This window comes from Triticum dicoccoides, chromosome 3B (genome assembly GCF_002162155.2).
Source record: "Triticum dicoccoides isolate Atlit2015 ecotype Zavitan chromosome 3B, WEW_v2.0, whole genome shotgun sequence".
In the NCBI taxonomy this organism is placed as follows: Eukaryota; Viridiplantae; Streptophyta; class Magnoliopsida; order Poales; family Poaceae; genus Triticum; species Triticum dicoccoides.
In genome coordinates this window covers 254319621-254332548 of record NC_041385.1, presented here as the reverse complement: position 1 = coordinate 254332548, position 12928 = coordinate 254319621, and positions in this window count along the sequence as shown.

Here is a 12928-nt window from a genome sequence, read left to right as displayed (position 1 = left end):
TCGGCCGCACCCGCCGCCGCCATCGCACATCGTCGTCGTGGCCACAACCACGTTGGATCGATCCTGAGCACGTCATCGTCTCCGCCGCACTCGCACGAGCCCGTAGCATTCCTCACGCGCCTCGCCGTGCCCCCTAGCATCGGAGCCGGCCTCGTCCGAACTCCGGCGACCACCAAGGTCATCGCCGGCGACAACTCCGGCCACCCCAGGCCCAGCTGCCAACACCACCCGATGCGGACGTGCATCTGCATCACGTAGATGCCCTCCGCCGGCCGTTTGGTCGCCGGAGATACAAACCCGAGGCCCGCCACCGCGGCTGGCCTCGCCGGCGTCAAGCCGCCGGTGGGTTTGACCCCACTGACCCGGGATTTGACCCTGTTTGACTTCCCCAGGGTCACTGACAGGTGGGCCCGGCCCCTGCTAACTTTTGGTTAAATTAATAACTAATTTTAGTTAAGCCACTAACTCACTGACATGCGGGCCCCGCCCGGCTAACCAAGTTAGTTAGGGTTAATTTTAATTAGGTTAGTTAGTCCAGACACTGACACGCAGGGCCCACAGGTCAGTTTGACCTGGACGGCGCCCGTTGACCTGCTGACGTCACTATGAGGTCATGCTGACGCAATAATTCCTTTTTGGAATTTAAATAAATCTTAAATGATTTATTATTTTCAGAAAATGTCCAAAACTTCTAAAATTCATAGAAATTCAACCGTAACTCCAAATGAAATAAATTATATATGAAAAATTATCAGAAAAATACAAGGATCCCATCTGTACCATTTTCATGCATGTTTGAACAATGTTTGTCCTCTGTTTTGGACAAAACAAATAAAGGGCATTTAAATAATCATATATGGAGTTGGAATTTGAATCATGTATTCAACCAACTTCATTTAAATCATAGCTAGGTGCATTAGCCCAAAACACATTCATATTGCCATGTCATAGCATGCATCATATTGTGCATTGCATTGATCGTGTTTCTTCTGTGTTTGCTGGTGTTGTTCCCCCTCGGTAGACGTTGTTCCGACGTTGGGATCATTGACACTGATGAAGACTCAATGCTATCTTCAGAAGTGCCAGGCAAGCAAAACCTCCTTGTTCATTCCGATACAATCCCACTCTCTCGCTCCTGCTCTCTTTTACTGCATTAGGACAACAACGGTTCATCTGTTACTTGCTGCGGTAGCTGAACCTTTTATCCTCTGCATGACCTGTCATTGCCACAGTAAATAGATGAAACCCACTAGCATGAGTAGGAGTTGTTTGAGCCCTGATGTGCCTACTCATTCATGTTTGTTTGTCATGCCTGCTATTGCTTAAAGTTGAGTCAGGTCTGATTCATCGGGGGTGAATCAGAAGTGTGTGAACATGTCCTACTGTTGAGAGCTAAGTGTGTGAACACGATTTGGTAAAGGTAGCGGTGAGAGGCCATGTAGGAGTACATGGTGGGTTGTCTCATTGCAGCCGTCCTCAGGAACTGAGTTCTGTGTTTGTGATCCATGACCAGCTACTACCACACATTGGAATGCTTAAGTGCCCCTCTCGACTTATTAATCAACTTGATCTCTGTCCAGGAGTTGCAACTAGTTTCTGGTGTTTGTAGGTAGTGTTAGTAGTCTACCAAGTGGCACCCGGTACAGGTGGGCTTGGGACAGACTAGGCACAGTGGCACGGTGTACCAAGTGGCACCCGGATGGTGGGCTTGGGAACCCTGCTCACATCGTTTGGGGCCATGAGCGACACCCCGGCCGGATCTCCTTGCGGATGGAACCCGAATAGGCGATAAACCTGGACGAGAGACTTGTTTGGTTAGTCAGGTCGTGGCCGACTCCCTCGCCCGGCTTCCGCTTGAAGGTTGCCGAGGTACATGACGTGTACAGGGCGATAAGTGGCGGGAGCGTGTGTGAAGAAGTACACCCCTGCAGGGTTATCATTATCTATTCGAATAGCCGGATTCCTCGGATATGGAAACTTGGACCCCTTGCATAGTTCATAGACAAGTGAAAGTGGATACTCTAAAATACGCAAGATAAGCATGAGTGCTATGGATGGCGTTCTCGTAGGGAGACGGGAGCGGATCCATAGTGGTGTATTGATATGGTGAATATGTGGACTCGTGTTCGCCACCTCAAAAGACTTACATTGCAGTCGTAGTTCAGGTTAGCCACCGAGTCAAAGCTGGCTTGCTGCAGTTAAACCCCACCATCCCCTTGTTGATAATGATGCATATGTAGATAGATCTGATGTAAGTCTTGCTGGGTACATTTGTACTCACGTTTGCCTATTTTATGTTTTTGCAGAGAGACTTCAGTCTCACTAGTAGTTCCGCTTGGACTTCGACGTTTAGCTTGTTAGATCAGCTACGATCTTGTGCCCTCGGCAGGATCTGGTAGATAGTCAGGCTTCTCAGCCTTTTTCATTTATAGTTGTCTGTACTCAGACATGTTAAGCTTCCGCATGTGCTTGACTTGTATGCTCTGATTGTTGGGTCATGAGACCCATGTTTGTAATATCTCGCTCCTCGGAGCCTAATGAATAAATACTTGAGTCGTAGAGTCATGTTGTGATGCCATGTTGTGTTTGCACATATCGAGCATATTGTGTGTATGTTATTGAAATGCTTGGTATGTGTGGGATCTGACTATCTAGTTGTTTATCTTTAGTAGCCTCTCTTACCGGGAAATGTCTCCTAGTGTTTCCATTGAGCCATGGTAGCTTGCTACTGCTCCGGAACACTTAGGCTGGCCGGCATGTGTCCTTCTTCGATCCTGTGTCTGTCCCTTCGGGGAAATGTCACGCGATGAATACCGGAGTCCTATTAGCCCGCTACAGCCCGATTCACCAGAGTCCTGCTAGCCCAGTGCTACAGCCTGGATTCACTCGCTGATGACCGACACGTTCGATGCTGGGTCATGGATGCCTGTCCCTGTAAGTTTGTGCCACTTTGGGTTTACGACTAGCCCTGTCAGCCCGGGCTCCTTATCATATGGATGCTAGCGACACTGCCATATACGTGTGCCAAAAGGCGCAAACGGTCCCGGGCAAAGGTAAGGCGACACCCGTGGGAATACCGTGCGTGAGGACGCAAAGTGATATGAGGTGTTACATGCTAGATCGATGTGGCATTGAGTCGGGGTCCTGACAGCGTTGGTATCAGAGCTTGACTACATGTAGGATTACCAAGCCAAACTGGTCGAAGTTGAGTCTAGAAATTCTTTAGTTATATAAGGGAATTGATTGTGGGATGGAATGTAAGGCTCTTTTTACTCCTTATACCTCATGCCCTTCTGATCTGAGTCATCTTATCTTTCCTACGGGGATTAAGAACTAGGCTATCTCTTCTTTCTATCAGAATCACGTGTTACTAATCCGTAGACTTATAAGATTATTGGATTTAAGCTTGAGTTCAGTTCCTACGACTTCTGTATGTTAACTATTGATCTCGAAACCTTGATATTGTGCTTCTGAGTGGTTATGCCACCATTTTTGTGAATATCTCAAATCTTTTCTGAGCATTTACAGCCGTTATGCTGTCCGAGTCATCCCAGGTTTCTAAATAGTCTGATGCATTTGCAAATCCTTTCTTTCCGTTCTCGATGTCCTTTATGGTCAGAATAAGCACACTAACCGGTGCGTTGAGGTAATTTATTGCCTTGACATATATGTTGGAGCTATTATTATGACCCACGTGTTTTAGGGAGTCACCTAGCAATCTAGCAATGTTTTGTGTTCCCAGTGTGAAGATTCTGGCCATCATTCTCGAAAGCATTCCGTGATGCTACTTAGTAGTAGGTATTCTATTCCTGGGTTTTGAACCCGAGATTCACTCTACTTACTTCATGTTGATAGTGTTTGCTAGTTCCTTTAGGATATTAGTAACTTTGCATTAGTCCTCGAAGTTCGTGGTATTTCCTTCTTCCAAATACTATGAACCACTTTATGGCAGAAGTTTGTTGGATCAAAAGATCACAACCAGAGTGCTTTTGATGGGTTCTCCATTCCACATTGTGAATCTGCATGTCCTTGCTTTTCAGCATGGGTTATCCGGAAGAAATATGTTGAATTTGTTCGGCATACTAATCCATGTATCCACAACTCAGAAAATTATATGTTCTTTGAGTTGTCCCTCTTAGTTGTATTCTGACCCCTGTCTATCATTTGATAGTCAAGAGTATGCGTGCATTCGTTCATCGATACCTATTACTCTTGTGGTCCATCAAGCCATTCTATTCCAGAGTGACTAGGAGAAACAAACTCCAGTACCTCATCCATATCCAGGGTTGGGTCTTAGCAGTTGTACTCCACAGATCAAAATACTAATCCAGTTTTTGTTCTGTTCCACCCTGGAGTGTTACCATCTTTATATTAAGATTATCGTGATAATTGCACACCCTCTTATGAATTCTTGTTGCAGTGATACTTCTTGCCATCATTATTCATTTCTCGGCTACCGTGTTGTTGCAACCGGAATGCCGACATGTCAACTATGATGTGTGAAATCAATCCTCCTAGAAACCTTGTTACTTGGTAGTAAAGGACAATAATTTCATTCTTAGTGTGTTGGTTCTTGAATCACCATTCTAAGATAGATTGTGCTACCTAGTCCTTATTTCCTGGTGCACTCTTTGATTGATGAGTTAGGATTTTGTCAAGTCCTCGCTCATTTGATCATATCATCTTGCCCTGAAAGGCAAGATTGTTCTCGAGCTTAGTGACATATCGGTGGTTCGTGATTTTCCATATATCTTCTCGAAAGTATTACCAGGTTGTCACCTGACCGCTATGTTGAGTTCGTGATCAAGTTGGTTTATTCCTGTAAACCACCCCTTCTCCAAGAATCCGTGTTGGATACCCTGAGCTAGTTGGATAAGCTAAACAGCAACCTGGAGAGTTGGAAGATAAAAGCTTGTCCGACTTAGTTCATGTTAAGGGATATCTTTTTGTGTGTGTGTGTGTGTGTGTTGAAGAAAGATGATATCTTCATCAATTGGTCCTTGTGAACAATTGTTGGATCTATTATCTTACCCAAACCTTTGATTGAGTATGGGCTATCGTCAAATCAAACCAGAACCAACGATATTCGTAATGTTGTCTTACTCGTGGTTTTTCCTCGAGCATACACCATTATATTTTTTGGTCTGACCAATACTATCACCGTGTTCACATGATGGCGGAAGTCCAGTGATATGGAAATTCCGATGAGTTACTGTTGAGCCCATCAGCAGCATTTTGTCTCCCCCCATGATTCATGTTGAACATCAACCTAGTGTTGGAAACTTTGTAAGCAATGCCTTCGTGTTCCGTTCATGAAGCCTATGCTTGGATGGAAGAAGTGACTTCCTCTAATTCATGTGCATTTGGTGCAAGTTGCCGCCGTGGGTTTGAGAAAGGTTTGTTTTGTTTCCTCTGGAATCATCCCAAGTCAGTCATGCATGTGCAAAGTATACTATGGTTTGGTAGATTAATTACCTCCACTCCATATGTATTCCGTAGCACCCCAAGCCACTAATTGATTTGTTCAAGGAGAAGGAGTTCCTTCATAAGAGCTAATCCGGACTTATGAAAGAACTTCGATATCCTCAATGATGGTTCCCTACCCGAACTCGGTAGTGTTTTATTGTAAGACTACCATGTGATCTTGTTTGCCTGGAACAGCGTGTTCACACGTGCGTAGCAGAACCAGCTCATGCTTTGGAGCTTGCTATCGTAGTTCATTTCCCGAGAATCTCGCAACGTCATCTCGTTGATTTGTGTTGCAAACTTTCATTTTTCTTCCTAGACTCGATGAGTCTGGATTATTTTGACACCAACCAGATCTGAATCTCAGGCAGATATGATGGTTGGAACATTTCCCAAGAACTATAATATTGGTCTCTCGATAACCGGCAAGGTGGATGTCGTGGCCAACACACCCATCTGGTAGACCTATTATTGTAGTATCTTGATTGAAGAAGTTGGCCACCTTCCCATAAGGACTTCGTAGGATTTACTCCCTAGTTGTGCCTTATGATTTTTGTGTTCCCGAAGTCCGACCTTTACTTGATGTCCTAGATATCAACCCAGTTTGATAAATGGGTTGCACTAGCACATTAAGGAGAACATTAGAAGCGGAGTGCTAAATGTTTCTCGGTCGATCATCCAGATTTTATTCCCTTGGCCCCGCCAAGGGTGAAATCTGAGAAAGTGTTATCTTCCTTTGCATCTGCATCATCCATCATCATTCATCATGGTAGAAAGTGGTGTTGCCAGGATCCTTGACACGGATATTGGTAAAACCTTGATGATTATGGAAATGCTCAAGTTCTTGAGAGCACGCGCAAGTGCTAGGTTTAATCGTCGGCATTAACTGTATAGTGCTCTCAGTTTCCTCGATTATGCTATAACCTCCAAACAGTGAATTCACTCTCTATTGTTGGGTTCTTCCCCAGTTACCAGAATCATTCCCAGCATTTGCATTTTGTTCCCAGCTCGCACCGCCAATGTGCCATTCCACCATGGGTCTCTTCCATTTCCGGTGGTAAGCAAATTCATCCACTATGTTGTTTTCAACAAGGTAATCCACATCATCCAAGTCCGAGTATGCCATCCTACCGACCCCCGCCAATCGATTGCTGTGATTTGCCTTAGGCTGATATAGAGAGTCTCAATGATCTCTATATCAAAGGTAATTCTTTTTGCCACTTAAGGTAATAATCTATGAATCACCCTCCTCCAGGATGTCCCGCTGTGGCATCATGGAAACTCAACTCCTCGCTACGTTGACAATCGTTTACCACCTTTTTAAGTGTGGAATCGTTGTCCACCTAGTGAACCTTCGTCATCCGTTTCTTTCCACCCCTCTTGATGTGTATCTCGTGTCTCAACCCGAGAGATGGTTCTATGTCTCATTCTGTGAGTTGTTCGACCTTCGAGAAGTTCGATCCTTCTAGAGTTTTCTTTCCCCTCTCGTTGTCATGTCGGTTGGCATTCTCGGAGCAAGACATCAAGACAATGATGGTGATCGAATCAATGTTCTTATGAAGGGCAACCTGGATCGTGAAGATTATACTAGTTTGCGTTTCCCCTTCATCTTACCCTACGCTTGAATCTCGAGACGAGATTCTTGTTTAGTGGGGGTGAGTTGTCACATCCCTAGCTTCTGGTGCTGCCTGGTGTTTGCATCATGTTTAAATTTTTGAAACTTGAACTGAGGAAATTTGGAAGCCTCAAAAACTTAAATAAAAGAAGGGCAAAAACCCTAAAATCTCATTCATTGTTCCAAAATGCTCTTCTTAGATGTTTAATATTTTTGGCAAGGGTTTTGATCCAAACCAAAAATAATGAACATTTTAAAAGGATTTATTTTTGGGACTTTGAATTTAAATCATTAGCTATTTGAATTTGAATTATATTCATATAATTAGAATATAATTTCAAATACCCCTGAAATATTTTATGAGCTTTTGGAAAAGTCCATCTAGCAAAATAAAAATATTCAGAGGAGTTTTTGGCATTGTTTGAATTATTTTAAATTCAAAACAGTGGCAAAACAAATTTTAAAAAAAATAAAACAGAACAGAAATATAAAACAGAGCAGAACTTACCTGGCCTTACCTGGCAGCCCGCTGGCCGGCCCAGCACTGTGCTGGCCCGTGCTAGCCACCTGCTTCCTCCCGCCAGAGCAGGCAGGCAGCTGCCTGTCGGCCGCGCGCGCCGCCGTGCGCCACCTCGTGCCTGGTTGCCTCCCTCCTCGATGCGCCTGGAGACGCCACGACACCCCTGGCCTCTCTCTCACTCTCTCTGGAACCCCTCGCGCTCTCCCTCGCTCCTCCCCTTCCTCTGCTCTCTCTCCCTCACGCACCCGAGCGGAGCCCGTCGCCGCCGCTTGCTGCTGCCGCGGCCACCGCCTCCCCCTCGCTTCTCTGACTAGCCCACGAGCTCCGCCTAGAACCCGAGCACCTGTCCGCCGACCCACGCAAGGCCGGAGGACCCCAAGACGACGCCGCGACCCTTCTTCCCCGTCCACGGCCGCCGGATGCCGCCGCCCGATTCGTCGTCCACAGGGCCTCCTTGAGCTCGCCGTCTTCTTCAACCGACTCCCCGTGAGCTCCTCTTCCTTCCCCCCCTTCCCGTTCTCGCTCTCGAGCACCACAGCAACATCACCGAGCTCGGCCGCACCCGCCGCCGCCACCGCACATCGCCGTCGTGGCCACAGCCACGTTGGATCGATCCTGAGCACGTCATCGTCTCCGCCGCACTCGCACGAGCCCGTAGCACTCCTCACGCGCCTCGCCGTGCCCCCTAGCATCGGAGCCGACCTCGTCCGAACTCCGGCGACCGCCAAGGTCATCGCCGGCGACAACTCCGGCCACCCCAGGCCCAGCTGCCACCACCACCCAATGCGGACGTGCATCTGCATCACGTAGATGCCCTCCGCCGGCCGTTTGGTCGCCAGAGATACAAACCCGAGGCTCGCCACCGCGGCTGGCCTCGCCGGCGTCAAGCCGCCGGTGGGTTTGACCCCACTGACCCGGGATTTGACCCTGTTTGACTTCCCCAGGGTCACTGACAGGTGGGCCCGGCCCTTGCTAACTTTTGGTTAAATTAATAACTAATTTTAGTTAAGCCACTGACTCACTGACATGTGGGCCCCGCCCGGCTAACCAAGTTAGTTAGGGTTAATTTTAATTAGGTTAGTTAGTCCAGACACTGACACGCAGGGCCCACAGGTCAGTTTGACCTGGACGGCGCCCGTTGACCTGCTGACGTCACTATGAGGTCATGCTGACGCAATAATTCCTTTCTGGAATTTAAATAAATCTTAAATGATTTATTATTTTCAGAAAATGTCCAAAACTTCTAAAATTCATAGAAATTCAACCGTAACTCCAAATGAAATAAATTATATATGAAAAATTATCAGAAAAATTCAAGGATCCCATCTGTACCATTTTCATGCATGTTTGAACAATGTTTGTCCTCTGTTTTGGACAAAACAAATAAAGGGCATTTAAATAATCATATATGGAGTTGGAATTTGAATCATGTATTCAACCAACTTCATTTAAATCATAGCTAGGTGCATTAGCCCAAAACACATTCATATTGCCATGTCATAGCATGCATCATATTGTGCATTGCATTGATCGTGTTTCTTCTGTGTTTGCCGGTGTTGTTCCCCCTCGGTAGACGTTGTTCCGACGTTGGGATCGTTGACACTGATGAAGACTCAATGCTATCTTCAGAAGTGCCAGGCAAGAAAAGCCTCCTTGTTCATTCCGATACAATCCCACTCTCTCGCTCCTGCTCTCTTTTACTGCATTAGGAAAACAACGGTTCATCTGTTACTTGCTGCGGTAGCTGAACCTTTTATCCTCTGCATGACCTGATATTGCCACAGTAAATAGATGAAACCCACTAGCATGAGTAGGAGTTTTTTGAGCCCTGATGTGCCTACTCATTCATGTTTGTTTGTCATGCCTGCTATTGCTTAGAGTTGAGTCAGGTCTGATTCATCGGGGATGAATCAGAAGTGTGTGAACATGTCCTACTGTTGAGAGCTAAGTGTGTGAACACAATTTGGTAAAGGTAGCGGTGAGAGGCCATGTAGGAGTACATGGTGGGTTGTCTCATTGCAGCCGTCCTCAGGAACTGAGTTCTGTGTTTGTGATCCATGACCAGCTACTACCACACATTGGAATGCTTAAGTGCCCCTCTCGACTTATTAATCAACTTGATCTCTGTCCAGGAGTTGCAACTAGTTTCTGGTGTTTGTAGGTAGTGTTAGTAGTCTACCAAGTGGCACCCGGTACAGGTGGGCTTGGGACAGACTAGGCACAGTGGCACGGTGTACCAAGTGGCACCCGGATGGTGGGCTTGGGAACCCTGCTCACATCGTTTGGGGCCGTGAGAGACACCCCGGCCGGATCTCCTTGCGGATGGAACCCGAATAGGCGATAAACCTGGACGAGAGACTTGTTTGGTTAGTCAGGTCGTGGCCGACTCCCTCGCCCGGCTTCCGCTTGAAGGTTGCCGAGGTACATGACGTGTACAGGGCGATAAGTGGCGGGAGCGTGTGTGAAGAAGTACACCCCTGCAGGGTTATCATTATCTATTCGAATAGCCGGATTCCTCGAATATGGAAACTTGGACCCCTTGCATAGTTCATAGACAAGTGAAAGTGGATACTCTAAAATACGCAAGATAAGCGTGAGTGCTATGGATGGCGTTCTCGTAGGGAGACGGGAGCGGATCCATAGTGGTGTATTGATATGGTGAATATGTGGACTCGTGTGCGCCACCTCAAAAGAGTTACATTGCAGTCGTAGTTCAGGTTAGCCACCGAGTCAAAGCTGGCTTGCTGCAGTTAAACCCCACCATCCCCTTGTTGATAATGATGCATATGTAGATAGATCTGATGTAAGTCTTGCTGGGTACATTTGTACTCACGTTTGCCTATTTTATGTTTTTGCAGAGAGACTTCAGTCTCACTAGTAGTTCCGCTTGGACTTCGACGTTTAGCTTGTTACCTCAGCTACGATCTTGTGCCCTCGGCAGGATCTGGTAGATAGTCAGGCTTCTCAGCCTTTTTCATTTATAGTTGTCTGTACTCAGACATGTTAAGCTTCCGCATGTGCTTGACTTGTATGCTCTGATTGTTGGGTCATGAGACCCATGTTTGTAATATCTCGCTCCTCGGAGCCTAATGAATAAATACTTGAGTCGTAGAGTCATGTTGTGATGCCATGTTGTATTTGCACATATCGAGCATATTGTGTGTATGTTATTGAAATGCTTGGTATGTGTGGGATCTGACTATCTAGTTGTTTATCTTTAGTAGCCTCTCTTACCGGGAAATGTCTCCTAGTGTTTCCATTGAGCCATGGTAGCTTGCTACTGCTCCGGAACACTTAGGCTGGCCGGCATGTGTCCTTCTTCGATCCTGTGTCTGTCCCTTCGGGGAAATGTCACGCGATGAATACCGGAGTCCTGTTAGCCCGCTACAGCCCGATTCACCAGAGTCCTGCTAGCCCAGTGCTACAGCCTGGATTCACTCGCTGATGACCGACACGTTCGATGCTGGGTCATGGATGCCTGTCCCTGTAAGTTTGTGCCACTTTGGGTTTACGACTAGCCATGTCAGCCCGGGCTCCTTATCATATGGATGCTAGCGACACTGCCATATACGTGTGCCAAAAGGTGCAAACGGTCCCGGGCAAAGGTAAGGCGACACCCGTGGGAATACCGTGCTTGAGGCCGCAAAGTGATATGAGGTGTTACATGCTAGATCGATGTGGCATTGAGTCGGGGTCCTGACAAGGTGGGACTAAAAACAGCTTGCCATAACCTCATTAGTACCGGTTCGTGGTACGAACCGGCACTAAATGGTGATGGTGGGGCCATAGCCTGACCGCAGGCTGACACATCCCCTTTAGTACCGGTTCGTGGCATGAACCGGTACTAAAGGTTCGCCACGAACCGGTGCTATTGATCGCCGCCACGAACCGGTGCTATTGTACACATTAGTGCCGGCTGAAATTCAAACCGGCACTATTGGGCTTCACGTTTGACCCTTTTTCTACTAGTGGCACGGTCCAGTAACAGTTTTAAAAGGACTAATTATTGTCCAGTTGTTTAACAACATGAAAGAATTGTGCGTTCCTAATTCGGTGTATGGACCTCCACACGTCGCTGGTGGATAAAAGCATCCGTCCGGACTCGTATAAGAAGTCAGAGACAAACGACACATCATGTCATAAACAGTAGCCAATAAGGCCCATCGAGTTTTTAATTTTCGAGGTCTCCCGCCACTTTACTAAGTAGTGAATATTTGCACACATCCACCTGAGCCACCTCCAGATTGGATGGCTATGATATTGGTACCACGTAACCCGTCCTACAAAAACCACTCCCTCCTAACAAATATGTGCAGAGATTGCTTCAACAAAATTGTGTTTTTTCTTTTCTTGTTTCAATCATGCCATGTGACTGGAAGTACAATTCTAGGCTTTGATTTAAACCTCTAACAACAGACAGAGTGAAAGAGTGAAGGCCTCCTAAAATATGCAGCCTATCAAAGAGTTGGTCTAATGGGCTGTAGCAAAATGATCATAAACATTGTATAGCATGCTTAAAACTAAATATGTTGCTTTCGAACTACTGTCGAAAATCTAAGACTATCAACTACACAAGGAAATAGTTATCTCAATCCCCTGTCACCTGTGTTTGTTTCATGAGCACATCCTAGGTTTGCCAAGAAGACAAATGCAAGTTTTGAAAAAAAATCACAATATCAGATGATGAATTGAGATTGGGGAGAAAATAATTCAATAGAACGAATTGACGGGTTTACCTGAAACACAATTCCAGCAAGGAGCAATCCCCACTTCTCAAACAGAAGCTACAGCTCCACCATCGTCTCCGCGCTCACCCATCCATGGCTGCACAGAGACCAATCAGTAAAAACATATCTAGGGTGCACGTACTTATGCATGTGTAGGTACATCCCCAATCGAGGAAGGAATCAGCTAGCAACTCAGATTTAGGGTTTGGGCGGCGGCTCTCGTGCGGGCGTAGCCACACACCCATCAGAAGTAGAACATGCTGCAGTCCGGTGCGACGGACAGCGACAACCATATGCATGGAGAGGTAGCGCATCCTCGACTTGGTTTCATGAGGGAGCTGATTCACCGAGCAACATGGTGAGGAGATGTAGCAGCTTGAGTAGACGAATCGAGACCCTAGACGAGGCTTCCCGCTCCACCAGCATCCCTATCCCCCTCACCCCTTCCAAGACCCCCACCAGCATCCCCATCCACCTCGCCCTCGCCGTCCAAGTACACCTCTGCGCCACCAACCCCCGTCGGGGCCATGGCGGAGTAGAGGACGCGAGGACACAGAGAGGTGGGAGGCCATGACCTGTGGGGTGATGGGGAAGCGTAGC